Source organism: Cryptomeria japonica, unplaced genomic scaffold (genome assembly GCF_030272615.1).
Source record: "Cryptomeria japonica unplaced genomic scaffold, Sugi_1.0 HiC_scaffold_539, whole genome shotgun sequence".
Taxonomy (NCBI): Eukaryota; Viridiplantae; Streptophyta; class Pinopsida; order Cupressales; family Cupressaceae; genus Cryptomeria; species Cryptomeria japonica.
In genome coordinates this window covers 2,893-19,468 of record NW_026729351.1, presented here as the reverse complement: position 1 = coordinate 19,468, position 16,576 = coordinate 2,893, and the positions used below count along the sequence as shown (strand labels likewise).

Below are 16,576 nucleotides of genomic sequence, written 5' to 3'. Positions count from 1 at the left end.
TTGCTAAGTACACACTGCGACAAGCTCATAACGGGTGCGATCATACCAGCATTAGTGCACCGGATCCCATCAGAACTCCGCAGTTAAGCGCGCTTGGGCCGGAGTAGTACTGGGATGGGTGACCTCCCGGGAAGTCCCGGTGTTGCACCCTTTTTTAGTTTTTCGCCGGGCGTCGCAATGCTATTTGAATAAACCTTTTGCCCGTTTGCGTTCTCGTCGGGGCCGGGCCGGGCCGGGGTGCGCTGCCCGCACTACCGCGCGCGCGGGGGCGACACCGAGCGCGCACCCGAGGCACCCCGAGCACACAGGCCACGGTGCAACCCGGGCGTTGTGCGCGCACCCCGGTGCGCCCGAGGTGCTGCGCGCGCACCCAGGTGAAATCGGTGTGCACCTCGGCCAGTGCGCGCTCGGTCGAGTCGCGCACGTTGGCCAAGGTGCACGGTGATGTTTCTTACTCTAAGGTTCCGCACCAGACGCCCGGGACAGGTGAGCGAAGCTGGGCGGGGCCGGGTGCGCGGCCGGGGCAGGTGCACGCAGCTGGAGAGAGCTTTGGAGCACACTTCGGAGCGCACCAATGATGCGCTCCATTCAAAAGTTTCCTGAAAAGGCAAAAAAAGTTGAGATTATAGAATTTCCCACTTGAGAGATTGTAAAAAAAAAAAATTTAAAATGAAGGAAACGCGGGTGCCAAGGTGTGCGCAGCCCAGCCAAGGTGTGCGCACCAAGGCGCCCACCCTGGCGAAGGTGCACGCAAGGTGCGCACCCGAGGCAAACCGGACAATTAACCCAACTTTCGACTTCGCGCGCACCTTGGAGCGCACTTCGGAGCGCTCCTTGGTGCGCACCAATCTTGGGCACCTCGGAGTGCACCATGGCGCCCACCAAGGTGCGCACCCGGGGCAAACCGAGCTCCGACTTCGTGCGCACCTTGGAGCGCACGAAAGGTGCGCACCATGGCGCCCACCAAGGTGCGCAGCCCAGCCAAGGCGTGCGCATCAAGGTGCGCACCCTGGCGAAGGTGCGCACCCGGGGCAAACCGAGCTCCGACTTCGTGCGCACCTTGGAGCGCACAAAAGGTGCGCAACCCAGCCAAGGTGTGCGCACCCCGGTCAAACCGAGCTCCGAATCGTGCGCACCAGAGGTGCACGCCATCGTGCGCACCTTGGAGCACACTTCGGAGCCCTCCTTGGTGCGCGCCGATGTTGCGCACCTCGGAGCGCACCCGGGGAAAACAATGCAATTAACCCGACTTTCGACTTCGTGGGCACCTCGGAGCGCTCTCGGGTTCGCACCTCGGAGCACACCGAGGTGCGCACCTTTGATGCGCTGCCTTCACCAATTTCCAGAAAAGGCAAGAAAACATTGAGAAGGTGTGCGCACCGAGGTGCCCACCCTGGCGAAGGTGCACGCGAGGTGCGCACCCGGGGCAAACCGGGCTCCGACTTCGTGCACGCCGCACCTTGGAGCACACTTCGGAGCGCTCCTTGGTGCGCACCAGGGCGCGCAACCCAGCCGAGGTGCCCACCCCGGCGAAGGTGCACGCGAGGTGCGCACCCGGGGCAAACCGGGCTCCGACTTCGTGCACGCCATGGTGCCCACCGCGGCGAAGGTGCACGCGAGGTGCGCACCCGGGGCAAACCGGGCTCCGACTTCGTGCACGCCGCACCTTGGAGCACACTTCGGAGCGCTCCTTGGTGCGCACCATGGTGCCCACCAGGGCGCGCAACCCCGCCGAAGGTGCACGCGAGGTGCGCACCCGGGGCAAACCGGGCTCCGACTTCGTGCACGCCGCACCTTGGAGCACACTTCGGAGCGCTCCTTGGTGCGCACCATGGTGCCCACCAGGGCGCGCAACCCCGCCGAAGGTGCACGCGAGGTGCGCACCCGGGGCAAACCGGGCTCCGACTTCGTGCACGCCATGGTGCGCACCGCGGCGAAGGTGCGCACCCGGGGCAAACCGGGCTCCGACTTCGTGCACGCCGCACCTTGGAGCACACTTCGGAGCGCTCCTTGGTGCGCACCAGGGCGCGCAACCCAGCCGAGGTGCCCACCCCGGCGAAGGTGCACGCGAGGTGCGTACCCGGGGCAAACCGGGCTCCGACTTCGTGCACGCCGCACCTTGGAGCACACTTCGGAGCGCTCCTTGGTGCGCACCATGGTGCCCACCAGGCCGCGCAACCCAGCCAAGGTGTGCGCACCAAGGTGCACGCGAGGTGCGCACCCGGGGCAAACCGGGGTCCGACTTCGTGCACGCCGCACCTTGGAGCACACATCGGGGCGCTCCCGGGTTCGCACCGGCGTTGCGCACCGTGGTGGGCACCTCGGAGCACACCAAGGTGGGCAGCGAGGTGCGCACCTTTGATGCGATGCCTTCACTAATTTCCATAAAAGGCAAAAAAAAAACGAGATTTTAAAATTTCCGTTTTGAAAGATAGTGAGAAAAAGGGAATGCTGGTGCCATCTTGAGCCCGCCCTGGTGCGCAGCCCAGCCAAGGTGTGCGCACCAAGGTGCCCACCCTGGCGAAGGTGCGCGCCCGGGCAATTAATCCAACTTCCAACTTCGCGCGCGCCAGGGTGGGAGCGCACCCAACAACCGGGCATGGGAAGAGCCAATGCGAGAAACCCCACCAAACGCTCTGACAAAAAAAGAGGGGGCGCTCCAGTAACCCCGCTTCGGAGCGCACCCTGGGCAAACCCAGCCAAGGTGCCCACCCCGGCCAAGGTGCAGGCGAGGTGCGCACCCGGGGCAAACCGGGCTCCGACAACGTGCACGCCGCACCTTGGAGCACACTTCGTAGCGCTCCCGGGTGCGCACCTCAGAGCACACCAAGGTGGGCAGCGAGGTGCGCACCTTTGATGCGCTGCCTTCACTAATTTCCAGAAAAGGCAAAAAAAAAAGGAGATTTTAAAATTTCCGTTTTGAAAGATAGTGAAAAAAACGGAACGCGCGTGCCATCTTGAGCCCGCCCTGGTGCGCAGCCCAGGTAAGGTGCCCACCCTGGCAAAGGTGCGCACCCGGGCAATTAACCCTACTTCCGACTTCGTGCGCGCCAGGGTGGCAACCGGGCCTCGGAAGAGCCAATGCGAGAAACCCCACCAAACGCTCCGACAAAAAAAGAGGCGGCGCTCCAATAACCCCGCTTCGGAGCGCAGCCGGGGCAAACCCAGCCAAGGTGCCCACCCCGACGAAGGTGCACGCGAGGTGCGCACCCGGGGCAAACCGGGCTCCGACAACGTGCACGCAGCACCTTGGAGCACACTTCGAAGCACTCCCGGGTGCCCACCGGCGTTGCGCACCGTGGTGGGCAGCGAGGTGCGCACCTTTGATGCGCTGCCTTCACTAATTTCCAGAAAAAGGCAAAAAAAAATGAGATTTTAAAATTTCCGTTTTGAAAGATAGTGAAAAAAAAGGAACGCGGGTGCCATCTTGAGCCCGCCCTGGTGCGCAGCCCAGGCAAGGCATGCGCACCAAGGTGCCCACCCGAGGTGCACACCCGGGGCAAACCGGGCTCCGACTTCGTGCAGGCCGCACCTTGGAGCACACTTCGGAGCGCTCCTTGGTGCGCACCATGGTGCCCACCAGGGCGCGCAACCCAGCCAAGGTCTGCACACCAAGGTGCCCACCCCGGCGAAGGTGCACGCGAGGTGCGCACCCGGGGCAAACCGGGCTCCGACTTCGTGCACGCCATGGTGCCCACCGCGGCGAAGGTGCACGCGAGGTGCGCACCCGGGGCAAACCGGGCTCCGACTTCGTGCACGCCGCACCTTGGAGCACACTTCGGAGCGCTCCTTGGTGCGCACCATGGTGCCCACCAGGGCGCGCAACCCAGCCAAGGTGTGCGCACCAAGGTGCACGCGAGGTGCGCACCCGGGGCAAACCGGGGTCCGACTTCGTGCACGCCGCACCTTGGAGCACACATCGGAGCGCTCCCAGGTTCGCACCAGCGTTGCGCACCTTTGATGCGCTGCCTTCACTAATTTCCAGAAAAGGCAAAAAAAAACGAGATTTTAAAATTTCCGTTCTGAAAGATAGTGAAAAAAACGGAACGCGGGTGCCATCTTGAGCCCTTCCTGGTGCGCAGCCCAGGCAAGTTGTGCGCACCAAGGTGCCCACCCTGGCGGAGGTGCGCGCCCGGGGCAATCCGGGCTCCGACTTCGTGCACTGCATGGTGCCCACCAAGGCGCGCAACCCAGCCAAGGTGCCCACCGCAGCGAAGGTGCACGCGAGGTGCGCACCCGAGGTGCACACCCGGGGCAAACCGGGCTCCGACTTCGTGCACGCCGCACCTTGGAGCACACTTCAGAGCGCTCCTTGGTGCGCACCAGGGCGCGCAACCCAGCCGAGGTGCCCACCCCGGCGAAGGTGCACGCGAGGTGCGCACCCGGGGCAAACCGGGCTCCGACTTCGTGCACGCCATGGTGCCCACCGCGGCGAAGGTGCGCACCCGGGGCAAACCGGGCTCCGACTTCGTGCACGCCGCACCTTGGAGCACACTTCGGAGCGCTCCTTGGTGCGCACCATGGTGCCCACCAGGCCGCGCAACCCAGCCAAGGTGTGCGCACCAAGGTGCACGCGAGGTGCGCACCCGGGGCAAACCGGGGTCCGACTTCGTGCACGCCGCACCTTGGAGCACACATCGGGGCGCTCCCGGGTTCGCACCGGCGTTGCGCACCGTGGTGGGCACCTCGGAGCACACCAAGGTGGGCAGCGAGGTGCGCACCTTTGATGCGATGCCTTCACTAATTTCCATAAAAGGCAAAAAAAAAACGAGATTTTAAAATTTCCGTTTTGAAAGATAGTGAGAAAAAGGGAATGCTGGTGCCATCTTGAGCCCGCCCTGGTGCGCAGCCCAGCCAAGGTTTGCGCACCAAGGTGCCCACCCTGGCGAAGGTGCGCGCCCGGGCAATTAACCCAACTTCCAACTTCGCGCGCGCCAGGGTGGGAGCGCACCCAACAACCGGGCCTGGGAAGAGCCAATGCGAGAAACCCCACCAAACTCTCTGACAAAAAAAGAGGGGGCGCTCCAGTAACCCCGCTTCGGAGCGCACCCTGGGCAAACCCAGCCAAGGTGCCCACCCCGGCCAAGGTGCAGGCGAGGTGCGCACCCGGGGCAAACCGGGCTCCGACAACGTGCACGCCGCACCTTGGAGCACACTTCGTAGCGCTCCCGGGTGCGCACCTCAGAGCACACCAAGGTGGGCAGCGAGGTGCGCACCTTTGATGCGCTGCCTTCACTAATTTCCAGAAAAGGCAAAAAAAAAAGGAGATTTTAAAATTTCCGTTTTGAAAGATAGTGAAAAAAACGGAACGCGCGTGCCATCTTGAGCCCGCCCTGGTGCGCAGCCCAGGTAAGGTGCCACCCTGGCAAAGGTGCGCACCCGGGCAATTAACCCTACTTCCGACTTCGTGCGCGCCAGGGTGGCAACCGGGCCTCGGAAGAGCCAATGCGAGAAACCCCACCAAACGCTCCGACAAAAAAAGAGGCGGCGCTCCAATAACCCCGCTTCGGAGCGCAGCCGGGGCAAACCAAGCCAAGGTGCCCACCCCGACGAAGGTGCACGCGAGGTGCGCACCCGGGGCAAACCGGGCTCCGACAACGTGCACGCAGCACCTTGGAGCACACTTCGAAGCACTCCCGGGTGCCCACCGGCGTTGCGCACCGTGGTGGGCAGCGAGGTGCGCACCTTTGATGCGCTGCCTTCACTAATTTCCAGAAAAAGGCAAAAAAAAATGAGATTTTAAAATTTCCGTTTTGAAAGATAGTGAAAAAAAAGGAACGCGGGTGCCATCTTGAGCCCGCCCTGGTGCGCAGCCCAGGCAAGGCATGCGCACCAAGGTGCCCACCCGAGGTGCACACCCGGGGCAAACCGGGCTCCGACTTCGTGCAGGCCGCACCTTGGAGCACACTTCGGAGCGCTCCTTGGTGCGCACCATGGTGCCCACCAGGGCGCACCCGAGGCAAACCGGGCTCCGACTTCGTGCACGCCGCACCTTGGAGCACACATCGGAGCGCTCCCAGGTTCGCACCAGCGTTGCGCACCTTTGATGCGCTGCCTTCACTAATTTCCAGAAAAGGCAAAAAAAAACGATATTTTAAAATTTCCGTTCTGAAAGATAGTGAAAAAAACGGAACGCGGGTGCCATCTTGAGCCCTTCCTGATGCGCAGCCCAGGCAAGTTGTGCGCACCAAGGTGCCCACCCTGGCGGAGGTGCGCGCCCGGGGCAAACCGGGCTCCGACTTCGTGCACTGCATGGTGCCCACCAAGGCGCGCAACCCAGCCAAGGTGCCCACCGCAGCGAAGGTGCACGCGAGGTGCGCACCCGAGGTGCACACCCGGGGCAAACCGGGCTCCGACTTCGTGCACGCCGCACCTTGGAGCACACTTCAGAGCGCTCCTTGGTACGCACCAGGGCGCGCAACCCAGCCAAGGTGCTCACCCCGGCGAAGGTGCACGCGAGGTGCGCACCCGGGGCAAACCGGGCTCGGACTTCGTGCACGCCGCACCTTGGAGCACACATCGGAGCGCTCCCGGGTTCGCACCAGCATTGCGCACCTTTGATGCGCTGCCTTCACTAATTTCCAGAAAAGGCAAAAAAAAGAAAAAAATGAGATTTTAAAATTTCCGTTTTGAAAGATAGTGAAAAAAACGGAACGCGGGTGCCATCTTGAGCCCGCCCTGGTGTGCAGCCCAGGCAAGTTGTGCGCACCAAGGCACCCACCCTGGCCAAGGTGGGTCACGGGGTGGGTCCTAGGGTGGGTAACGGGGTGGGTACTAAGGTGCGTGCCAAGGTGGGTCATAGGGTGGGTGCCAAGGTGGGCACCAGGGTGGGTGTGCACCAACCCTAGCCAGGGTAGGTCACGGGGTGGTTGTCGGGGTGGGCGTCAAGGAGCCAAGGTGGGTGGCAAGTAGCCAAGTTGCGTGCCAAGGTGGGTGTCGGGGTGGGTGCCAAGGATCCAAGGTGGGTGCCAAGGAACCAAGGTGGGTGTCTGGGTGGGTGCCGAGGTGGGAGCCAGGGTGGGTCCCAAGGTGAGTGCAAAGGTGGGTGCCAGGGTCAAGGTGAGTGCCAATGTGGGTTCCAAGGTGCCAGGGTCAGGGTGAGTGCCAATGTGGGTTCAAAGGTGCTAAGTTGGGTGCGAGGTTGGGTGCGAGGGTGGGTGGGTGCCAAGGTGTGCTAGGTGGAAGCCCGGGTGGGTCGGCATCCCATGGGTGTCGAGTTGGGTGCCTGATGGGTGCTTCTTGTCAAGTTTTAGTCGTCGGGACTCATTTCGAGCCTTAGAGGTCGTTTCTTGTCCGGTTGCCCTGTCTTCGACCTGGGAACCCAATTTTGGTCCTCGGGTCCCATTTTTTTTTGTCTCGCATCCCACTTTTGGCCTGTGGCCTTTTCGGGGTCGATTCTCGTTTTGGGCATCAGAGCATGTTTCTTCTCCTAAAACCCAATATTTGTTTATTAAGTCTCGGAACACATTTTTGTTCTCGTGGACCCATCATGGGTCTTGGAACGCATTTGTGGTCCTTGGGTCCCATTTTGCATCCCGAAACTTGTGTTTTGGTGCTTGATCCCTATTTTGGGTGCCCACCTTGCACCAAGTGCGCACCCGGGGCAAACCGAGCGCCTTGGTGCACCGGGGCAAGATCGAGCGTGCACCCGAGGCGCCCCGAACATGCACCAAGGTGCACTCGGCCCACATGTGAGCGCAGGTCGTTGCGCCCGAGGTGGTGTGTGGGCACCGCGTTGCAGACGGGACACTGCACGCACACGACGCCCCCTACAGGTGCACGCACGTAGGCCGGGCCGGGTGCACACCCGACGCCCTAGCAAGGTGCGCGCACCCGGGCAGGGCTCACACTTGGCGAACGGGGCGCACTTCGCGAGGGAGGGTGTGCACCTCGACGGGGGTGGGTGGCCGGGGTGGATTCGCACGTGGGTCGCGGTTTGCTAAGTACACACTGCGACAAGCTCATAACGGGTGCGATCATACCAGCGTTAGTGCACCGGATCCCATCAGAACTCCGCAGTTAAGCGCGCTTGGGCCGGAGTAGTACTGGGATGGGTGACCTCCCGGGAAGTCCCGGTGTTGCACCCTTTTTTAGTTTTTCGCCGGGCATCGCAATGCTATTTGAATAAACCTTTTGCCCGTTTGCGTTCTCGTCGGGGCCGGGCCGGGCCGGGGTGCGCTGCCCGCACTACCGCGCGCGCGGGGGCGACACCGAGCGCGCACCCGAGGCGCCCCGAGCACACAGGCCACGGTGCAACCCGGGCGTTGTGCGCGCACCCCGGTGCGCCCGAGGTGCTGCGCGCGCACCCAGGTGAAATCGGTGTGCACCTCGGCCAGTGCGCGCTCGGTCGAGTCGCGCACGTTGGCCAAGGTGCACGGTGATGTTTCTTACTCTAAGGTTCCGCACCAGACGCCCGGGACAGGTGAGCGAAGCTGGGCGGGGCCGGGTGCGCGGCCGGGGCAGGTGCACGCAGCTGGAGAGAGCTTTGGAGCACACTTCGGAGCGCACCAATGATGCGCTCCATTCAAAAGTTTCCTGAAAAGGCAAAAAAAGTTGAGATTATAGAATTTCCCACTTGAGAGATTGTAAAAAAAAAAAATTTAAAATGAAGGAAACGCGGGTGCCAAGGTGTGCGCAGCCCAGCCAAGGTGTGCGCACCAAGGCGCCCACCCTGGCGAAGGTGCACGCAAGGTGCGCACCCGAGGCAAACCGGACAATTAACCCAACTTTCGACTTCGCGCGCACCTTGGAGCGCACTTCGGAGCGCTCCTTGGTGCGCACCAATCTTGGGCACCTCGGAGTGCACCATGGCGCCCACCAAGGTGCGCACCCGGGGCAAACCGAGCTCCGACTTCGTGCGCACCTTGGAGCGCACGAAAGGTGCGCACCATGGCGCCCACCAAGGTGCGCAGCCCAGCCAAGGCGTGCGCATCAAGGTGCGCACCCTGGCGAAGGTGCGCACCCGGGGCAAACCGAGCTCCGACTTCGTGCGCACCTTGGAGCGCACAAAAGGTGCGCAACCCAGCCAAGGTGTGCGCACCCCGGTCAAACCGAGCTCCGAATCGTGCGCACCAGAGGTGCACGCCATCGTGCGCACCTTGGAGCACACTTCGGAGCCCTCCTTGGTGCGCGCCGATGTTGCGCACCTCGGAGCGCACCCGGGGAAAACAATGCAATTAACCCGACTTTCGACTTCGTGGGCACCTCGGAGCGCTCTCGGGTTCGCACCTCGGAGCACACCGAGGTGCGCACCTTTGATGCGCTGCCTTCACCAATTTCCAGAAAAGGCAAGAAAACATTGAGAAGGTGTGCGCACCGAGGTGCCCACCCTGGCGAAGGTGCACGCGAGGTGCGCACCCGGGGCAAACCGGGCTCCGACTTCGTGCACGCCGCACCTTGGAGCACACTTCGGAGCGCTCCTTGGTGCGCACCAGGGCGCGCAACCCAGCCGAGGTGCCCACCCCGGCGAAGGTGCACGCGAGGTGCGCACCCGGGGCAAACCGGGCTCCGACTTCGTGCACGCCATGGTGCCCACCGCGGCGAAGGTGCACGCGAGGTGCGCACCCGGGGCAAACCGGGCTCCGACTTCGTGCACGCCGCACCTTGGAGCACACTTCGGAGCGCTCCTTGGTGCGCACCATGGTGCCCACCAGGGCGCGCAACCCCGCCGAAGGTGCACGCGAGGTGCGCACCCGGGGCAAACCGGGCTCCGACTTCGTGCACGCCGCACCTTGGAGCACACTTCGGAGCGCTCCTTGGTGCGCACCATGGTGCCCACCAGGGCGCGCAACCCCGCCGAAGGTGCACGCGAGGTGCGCACCCGGGGCAAACCGGGCTCCGACTTCGTGCACGCCGCACCTTGGAGCACACTTCGGAGCGCTCCTTGGTGCGCACCAGGGCGCGCAACCCAGCCGAGGTGCCCACCCCGGCGAAGGTGCACGCGAGGTGCGTACCCGGGGCAAACCGGGCTCCGACTTCGTGCACGCCGCACCTTGGAGCACACTTCGGAGCGCTCCTTGGTGCGCACCATGGTGCCCACCAGGCCGCGCAACCCAGCCAAGGTGTGCGCACCAAGGTGCACGCGAGGTGCGCACCCGGGGCAAACCGGGGTCCGACTTCGTGCACGCCGCACCTTGGAGCACACATCGGGGCGCTCCCGGGTTCGCACCGGCGTTGCGCACCGTGGTGGGCACCTCGGAGCACACCAAGGTGGGCAGCGAGGTGCGCACCTTTGATGCGATGCCTTCACTAATTTCCATAAAAGGCAAAAAAAAAACGAGATTTTAAAATTTCCGTTTTGAAAGATAGTGAGAAAAAGGGAATGCTGGTGCCATCTTGAGCCCGCCCTGGTGCGCAGCCCAGCCAAGGTGTGCGCACCAAGGTGCCCACCCTGGCGAAGGTGCGCGCCCGGGCAATTAACCCAACTTCCAACTTCGCGCGCGCCAGGGTGGGAGCGCACCCAACAACCGGGCCTGGGAAGAGCCAATGCGAGAAACCCCACCAAACGCTCTGACAAAAAAAGAGGGGGCGCTCCAGTAACCCCGCTTCGGAGCGCACCCTGGGCAAACCCAGCCAAGGTGCCCACCCCGGCCAAGGTGCAGGCGAGGTGCGCACCCGGGGCAAACCGGGCTCCGACAACGTGCACGCCGCACCTTGGAGCACACTTCGTAGCGCTCCCGGGTGCGCACCTCAGAGCACACCAAGGTGGGCAGCGAGGTGCGCACCTTTGATGCGCTGCCTTCACTAATTTCCAGAAAAGGCAAAAAAAAAAGGAGATTTTAAAATTTCCGTTTTGAAAGATAGTGAAAAAAACGGAACGCGCGTGCCATCTTGAGCCCGCCCTGGTGCGCAGCCCAGGTAAGGTGCCCACCCTGGCAAAGGTGCGCACCCGGGCAATTAACCCTACTTCCGACTTCGTGCGCGCCAGGGTGGCAACCGGGCCTCGGAAGAGCCAATGCGAGAAACCCCACCAAACGCTCCGACAAAAAAAGAGGCGGCGCTCCAATAACCCCGCTTCGGAGCGCAGCCGGGGCAAACCCAGCCAAGGTGCCCACCCCGACGAAGGTGCACGCGAGGTGCGCACCCGGGGCAAACCGGGCTCCGACAACGTGCACGCAGCACCTTGGAGCACACTTCGAAGCACTCCCGGGTGCCCACCGGCGTTGCGCACCGTGGTGGGCAGCGAGGTGCGCACCTTTGATGCGCTGCCTTCACTAATTTCCAGAAAAAGGCAAAAAAAAATGAGATTTTAAAATTTCCGTTTTGAAAGATAGTGAAAAAAAAGGAACGCGGGTGCCATCTTGAGCCCGCCCTGGTGCGCAGCCCAGGCAAGGCATGCGCACCAAGGTGCCCACCCGAGGTGCACACCCGGGGCAAACCGGGCTCCGACTTCGTGCAGGCCGCACCTTGGAGCACACTTCGGAGCGCTCCTTGGTGCGCACCATGGTGCCCACCAGGGCGCGCAACCCAGCCAAGGTCTGCACACCAAGGTGCCCACCCCGGCGAAGGTGCACGCGAGGTGCGCACCCGGGGCAAACCGGGCTCCGACTTCGTGCACGCCATGGTGCCCACCGCGGCGAAGGTGCACGCGAGGTGCGCACCCGGGGCAAACCGGGCTCCGACTTCGTGCACGCCGCACCTTGGAGCACACTTCGGAGCGCTCCTTGGTGCGCACCATGGTGCCCACCAGGGCGCGCAACCCAGCCAAGGTGTGCGCACCAAGGTGCACGCGAGGTGCGCACCCGGGGCAAACCGGGGTCCGACTTCGTGCACGCCGCACCTTGGAGCACACATCGGAGCGCTCCCAGGTTCGCACCAGCGTTGCGCACCTTTGATGCGCTGCCTTCACTAATTTCCAGAAAAGGCAAAAAAAAAACGAGATTTTAAAATTTCCGTTCTGAAAGATAGTGAAAAAAACGGAACGCGGGTGCCATCTTGAGCCCTTCCTGGTGCGCAGCCCAGGCAAGTTGTGCGCACCAAGGTGCCCACCCTGGCGGAGGTGCGCGCCCGGGGCAATCCGGGCTCCGACTTCGTGCACTGCATGGTGCCCACCAAGGCGCGCAACCCAGCCAAGGTGCCCACCGCAGCGAAGGTGCACGCGAGGTGCGCACCCGAGGTGCACACCCGGGGCAAACCGGGCTCCGACTTCGTGCACGCCGCACCTTGGAGCACACTTCAGAGCGCTCCTTGGTGCGCACCAGGGCGCGCAACCCAGCCGAGGTGCCCACCCCGGCGAAGGTGCACGCGAGGTGCGCACCCGGGGCAAACCGGGCTCCGACTTCGTGCACGCCATGGTGCCCACCGCGGCGAAGGTGCGCACCCGGGGCAAACCGGGCTCCGACTTCGTGCACGCCGCACCTTGGAGCACACTTCGGAGCGCTCCTTGGTGCGCACCATGGTGCCCACCAGGCCGCGCAACCCAGCCAAGGTGTGCGCACCAAGGTGCACGCGAGGTGCGCACCCGGGGCAAACCGGGGTCCGACTTCGTGCACGCCGCACCTTGGAGCACACATCGGGGCGCTCCCGGGTTCGCACCGGCGTTGCGCACCGTGGTGGGCACCTCGGAGCACACCAAGGTGGGCAGCGAGGTGCGCACCTTTGATGCGATGCCTTCACTAATTTCCATAAAAGGCAAAAAAAAAACGAGATTTTAAAATTTCCGTTTTGAAAGATAGTGAGAAAAAGGGAATGCTGGTGCCATCTTGAGCCCGCCCTGGTGCGCAGCCCAGCCAAGGTTTGCGCACCAAGGTGCCCACCCTGGCGAAGGTGCGCGCCCGGGCAATTAACCCAACTTCCAACTTCGCGCGCGCCAGGGTGGGAGCGCACCCAACAACCGGGCCTGGGAAGAGCCAATGCGAGAAACCCCACCAAACTCTCTGACAAAAAAAGAGGGGGCGCTCCAGTAACCCCGCTTCGGAGCGCACCCTGGGCAAACCCAGCCAAGGTGCCCACCCCGGCCAAGGTGCAGGCGAGGTGCGCACCCGGGGCAAACCGGGCTCCGACAACGTGCACGCCGCACCTTGGAGCACACTTCGTAGCGCTCCCGGGTGCGCACCTCAGAGCACACCAAGGTGGGCAGCGAGGTGCGCACCTTTGATGCGCTGCCTTCACTAATTTCCAGAAAAGGCAAAAAAAAAAGGAGATTTTAAAATTTCCGTTTTGAAAGATAGTGAAAAAAACGGAACGCGCGTGCCATCTTGAGCCCGCCCTGGTGCGCAGCCCAGGTAAGGTGCCACCCTGGCAAAGGTGCGCACCCGGGCAATTAACCCTACTTCCGACTTCGTGCGCGCCAGGGTGGCAACCGGGCCTCGGAAGAGCCAATGCGAGAAACCCCACCAAACGCTCCGACAAAAAAAGAGGCGGCGCTCCAATAACCCCGCTTCGGAGCGCAGCCGGGGCAAACCAAGCCAAGGTGCCCACCCCGACGAAGGTGCACGCGAGGTGCGCACCCGGGGCAAACCGGGCTCCGACAACGTGCACGCAGCACCTTGGAGCACACTTCGAAGCACTCCCGGGTGCCCACCGGCGTTGCGCACCGTGGTGGGCAGCGAGGTGCGCACCTTTGATGCGCTGCCTTCACTAATTTCCAGAAAAAGGCAAAAAAAAATGAGATTTTAAAATTTCCGTTTTGAAAGATAGTGAAAAAAAAGGAACGCGGGTGCCATCTTGAGCCCGCCCTGGTGCGCAGCCCAGGCAAGGCATGCGCACCAAGGTGCCCACCCGAGGTGCACACCCGGGGCAAACCGGGCTCCGACTTCGTGCAGGCCGCACCTTGGAGCACACTTCGGAGCGCTCCTTGGTGCGCACCATGGTGCCCACCAGGGCGCACCCGAGGCAAACCGGGCTCCGACTTCGTGCACGCCGCACCTTGGAGCACACATCGGAGCGCTCCCAGGTTCGCACCAGCGTTGCGCACCTTTGATGCGCTGCCTTCACTAATTTCCAGAAAAGGCAAAAAAAAACGATATTTTAAAATTTCCGTTCTGAAAGATAGTGAAAAAAACGGAACGCGGGTGCCATCTTGAGCCCTTCCTGATGCGCAGCCCAGGCAAGTTGTGCGCACCAAGGTGCCCACCCTGGCGGAGGTGCGCGCCCGGGGCAAACCGGGCTCCGACTTCGTGCACTGCATGGTGCCCACCAAGGCGCGCAACCCAGCCAAGGTGCCCACCGCAGCGAAGGTGCACGCGAGGTGCGCACCCGAGGTGCACACCCGGGGCAAACCGGGCTCCGACTTCGTGCACGCCGCACCTTGGAGCACACTTCAGAGCGCTCCTTGGTACGCACCAGGGCGCGCAACCCAGCCAAGGTGCTCACCCCGGCGAAGGTGCACGCGAGGTGCGCACCCGGGGCAAACCGGGCTCGGACTTCGTGCACGCCGCACCTTGGAGCACACATCGGAGCGCTCCCGGGTTCGCACCAGCATTGCGCACCTTTGATGCGCTGCCTTCACTAATTTCCAGAAAAGGCAAAAAAAAGAAAAAAATGAGATTTTAAAATTTCCGTTTTGAAAGATAGTGAAAAAAACGGAACGCGGGTGCCATCTTGAGCCCGCCCTGGTGTGCAGCCCAGGCAAGTTGTGCGCACCAAGGCACCCACCCTGGCCAAGGTGGGTCACGGGGTGGGTCCTAGGGTGGGTAACGGGGTGGGTACTAAGGTGCGTGCCAAGGTGGGTCATAGGGTGGGTGCCAAGGTGGGCACCAGGGTGGGTGTGCACCAACCCTAGCCAGGGTAGGTCACGGGGTGGTTGTCGGGGTGGGCGTCAAGGAGCCAAGGTGGGTGGCAAGTAGCCAAGTTGCGTGCCAAGGTGGGTGTCGGGGTGGGTGCCAAGGATCCAAGGTGGGTGCCAAGGAACCAAGGTGGGTGTCTGGGTGGGTGCCGAGGTGGGAGCCAGGGTGGGTCCCAAGGTGAGTGCAAAGGTGGGTGCCAGGGTCAAGGTGAGTGCCAATGTGGGTTCCAAGGTGCCAGGGTCAGGGTGAGTGCCAATGTGGGTTCAAAGGTGCTAAGTTGGGTGCGAGGTTGGGTGCGAGGGTGGGTGGGTGCCAAGGTGTGCTAGGTGGAAGCCCGGGTGGGTCGGCATCCCATGGGTGTCGAGTTGGGTGCCTGATGGGTGCTTCTTGTCAAGTTTTAGTCGTCGGGACTCATTTCGAGCCTTAGAGGTCGTTTCTTGTCCGGTTGCCCTGTCTTCGACCTGGGAACCCAATTTTGGTCCTCGGGTCCCATTTTTTTTTGTCTCGCATCCCACTTTTGGCCTGTGGCCTTTTCGGGGTCGATTCTCGTTTTGGGCATCAGAGCATGTTTCTTCTCCTAAAACCCAATATTTGTTTATTAAGTCTCGGAACACATTTTTGTTCTCGTGGACCCATCATGGGTCTTGGAACGCATTTGTGGTCCTTGGGTCCCATTTTGCATCCCGAAACTTGTGTTTTGGTGCTTGATCCCTATTTTGGGTGCCCACCTTGCACCAAGTGCGCACCCGGGGCAAACCGAGCGCCTTGGTGCACCGGGGCAAGATCGAGCGTGCACCCGAGGCGCCCCGAACATGCACCAAGGTGCACTCGGCCCACATGTGAGCGCAGGTCGTTGCGCCCGAGGTGGTGTGTGGGCACCGCGTTGCAGACGGGACACTGCACGCACACGACGCCCCCTACAGGTGCACGCACGTAGGCCGGGCCGGGTGCACACCCGACGCCCTAGCAAGGTGCGCGCACCCGGGCAGGGCTCACACTTGGCGAACGGGGCGCACTTCGCGAGGGAGGGTGTGCACCTCGACGGGGGTGGGTGGCCGGGGTGGATTCGCACGTGGGTCGCGGTTTGCTAAGTACACACTGCGACAAGCTCATAACGGGTGCGATCATACCAGCGTTAGTGCACCGGATCCCATCAGAACTCCGCAGTTAAGCGCGCTTGGGCCGGAGTAGTACTGGGATGGGTGACCTCCCGGGAAGTCCCGGTGTTGCACCCTTTTTTAGTTTTTCGCCGGGCATCGCAATGCTATTTGAATAAACCTTTTGCCCGTTTGCGTTCTCGTCGGGGCCGGGCCGGGCCGGGGTGCGCTGCCCGCACTACCGCGCGCGCGGGGGCGACACCGAGCGCGCACCCGAGGCGCCCCGAGCACACAGGCCACGGTGCAACCCGGGCGTTGTGCGCGCACCCCGGTGCGCCCGAGGTGCTGCGCGCGCACCCAGGTGAAATCGGTGTGCACCTCGGCCAGTGCGCGCTCGGTCGAGTCGCGCACGTTGGCCAAGGTGCACGGTGATGTTTCTTACTCTAAGGTTCCGCACCAGACGCCCGGGACAGGTGAGCGAAGCTGGGCGGGGCCGGGTGCGCGGCCGGGGCAGGTGCACGCAGCTGGAGAGAGCTTTGGAGCACACTTCGGAGCGCACCAATGATGCGCTCCATTCAAAAGTTTCCTGAAAAGGCAAAAAAAGTTGAGATTATAGAATTTCCCACTTGAGAGATTGTAAAAAAAAAAAATTTAAAATGAAGGAAACGCGGGTGCCAAGGTGTGCGCAGCCCAGCCAAGGTGTGCGCACCAAGGCGCCCACCCTGGCGAAGGTGCACGCAAGGTGCGCACCCG

General features: G+C 62.7%; 3 non-coding genes across 3 annotated transcripts; all 3 read left to right on the top strand.

Annotated features, from left to right (window-relative positions):
- Positions 1–32: 32 nt before the first annotated feature.
- LOC131872237 (5S ribosomal RNA) lies at positions 33–151 on the top strand. Its single transcript, XR_009370414.1, has one exon. It is a non-coding gene; the product is annotated as a 5S ribosomal RNA (ribosomal RNA).
- Positions 152–7,968: 7,817 nt separating this feature from the next.
- LOC131872234 (5S ribosomal RNA) lies at positions 7,969–8,087 on the top strand. The gene has a single exon (XR_009370411.1). It is a non-coding gene; the product is annotated as a 5S ribosomal RNA (ribosomal RNA).
- A 7,755-nt stretch (positions 8,088–15,842) lies between these two features.
- On the top strand, positions 15,843–15,961 carry LOC131872225 (5S ribosomal RNA). Its single transcript, XR_009370402.1, has one exon. It is a non-coding gene; the product is annotated as a 5S ribosomal RNA (ribosomal RNA).
- Positions 15,962–16,576: the final 615 nt, after the last annotated feature.